Consider the following 2,221-nt stretch of genomic DNA (forward strand, 5'->3'; position numbering starts at 1 on the left):
GAGGAGAGGAGAGGAGAGGAGAGGAGAGGAGAGGAGAGGAAAGAGAGACACGTATTATAAAGAAGTAAGTAAAAAAAGTAACAGAGAGATATACACTAAGCCAATCGTTCATACCTACGTACCAATATGTTGTATACACAGCAACCAACCACATACATAAATATACATATACATATACATATACATATGAAAATAAAAAGAACAACCGCACGCATCCAAACTAAAATGCAAAATACACTTTCATACATACATGCATATTCACACATCTTACATAAAAAAAAAAAAATACTACCGTAAATGAAAAAATAAGAAAAAAAAAAAAAAAAAGAATAAGAAAAGCAAAGAAAAAACCTTCGACGACAAATGGCCGATCGACTACTAAACGTGTGTGTCGTGCACGGTGTGCCCCCCAAAAAATCTGTCCGTCGCTTCCGAGGACTCGAGGGAATCCATCCTTGAGTGTAAGAATGAGAGAAATGAAGAAAATAAAAAAGTGAGAGTGAAAGAGTAAGAAAGAGCGAGAACGAGCAAAAGCGTATGTATGTATGTTTGTTACGTGTGAGAAATAAAAAGTAAAAATTAGAAGAAAACAGCATACAGAGAGAGAGAGAGATAGACGACATAAGAAGATATGCATGAGTAAGAAAGAGAATAATAGAAAAAAAAAAAAATGAAATATTAGACGAGTATAAAAGAGATCTCTGAGTGAGTTTAAGAGAGAGACAGAATGAGAGAGAGAGGAAGAGAGAAAGAAAGAGGAAGAGAGAAAGAAAGAGAGCGAAAGTAGAAGAGAAAGAGAGAGAAAGTGTGTGTGTGTGTGTGTGTGTGGTGTGTGGGAGAGAGAGAGAAAGAGAAAGCTATATATCGGAGAGGGAAACTGAGAGGGAGAAAGAGAGAATAAGAGAGAAAGAATGAGAGAGAGAGAGAGAGAGAGAGAGAGAGAGAGAGAGAGAATGAGAGAGAGAGAGAGAGAGAGAGAGAAAGAGAGATAGAGGGAGATAGAGATAGAGATAGAGATAGAGAGAGAAAGCATAAGCATGTTTATTTTGTTTGCATTTGCGTTAAACTTCCGTCAAGTTTCTGAATAGTGCATTTCCTGTAACTTGATCATTACCACCAAGTACAGTCGGGCAGTAATCATGACGATTATTAATAAATTGCGACTAAATTCTATATTATATTTTCCTTTTTAATTATTTTCTACTTTTTATTATTTTTCTTTTTTTTTGTTAATTTTTAATTTTTATTAATTTTCTCTATCCTTTATTTTTGTTCACTATTTTTTTTTACACGCTTTTCTTTTATATATATATATGTATGTATGTATGTATGTACGTATGTATGTATATTGTTCTTTTTCTATCTCTTTTTCTAAAATGATTTAATAAGAATAATGATAATAATAATAATAATAATGATAATAATAATGATGATGATGATAATGATGATGATCATGATGGTCATGATGATGATGATGATGATGATGATAATGATGATGACGATGATTACGATGACGATGACGATGATGATGATGATGATGATGATGATGACGATGGAAACGATGAAAACGATAAGAATAGTAAGGATAATAAAATATAATAAAACTATAAACCGAAAACTCTCTTTTCATGTGAGGTAGTTGGCTCTCGATTCTTGGAGCTCTGTTTTTGTTTTTGAAAGTCTATGTATATGTTTATGTATTATTTATGTATATAAATATATATATATTATGTACTTATATATAAATGTATACATATACATATACATATGCTTACACTTATAAATACATATACGCATAAAAAAGAAATTATATCGATTTGAAATATCTAACGAAATGGATCATCATCGTGTTAGGCATTGATCAAATCAGTTTTAAAATGAAGTTAAATCATTGATCTTTTATAAAGATCCCTTTTATATTGGTTTGTTATTTAATGCATTGACATTATTAATTAATGTTTATGCAAAAAAGTACAAAACGAAGTATCGTGAATAGAAAAATATTTACGAAAACGATCTGTCTTCATTGATCGAGAAATATATATATTTTCTTTTGCTATGTAACATTTTTTATCTCGCTCTCGGAATTCTCATTCTGCTGTTAGAAATTTAAATATTAAAGTATTAGAATTTATAATAAATAAATAAATAAATAAATAAATATAAATGAATTAAAAAAAACAGAAGAAGAAGAAGAAGAAGAAAACGAAAAATCTTATTC

General features: G+C 30.0%; 1 protein-coding gene across 1 annotated transcript in view; it reads left to right on the forward strand.

Moving 5' to 3' along the window:
* The window catches only part of LOC106788471 (C-terminal-binding protein), a 31,672-nt gene that overhangs the window by 19,034 nt on the left and 10,417 nt on the right, over positions 1 to 2,221 (forward strand). The gene's annotated exons all lie outside the window — the stretch shown is intronic.

The sequence above is a fragment of the Polistes canadensis genome, unplaced genomic scaffold (assembly GCF_001313835.1).
Source record: "Polistes canadensis isolate GaletaPanama2010 unplaced genomic scaffold, ASM131383v1 scaffold_140, whole genome shotgun sequence".
NCBI lineage: Eukaryota > Metazoa > Arthropoda > Insecta > Hymenoptera > Vespidae > Polistes > Polistes canadensis.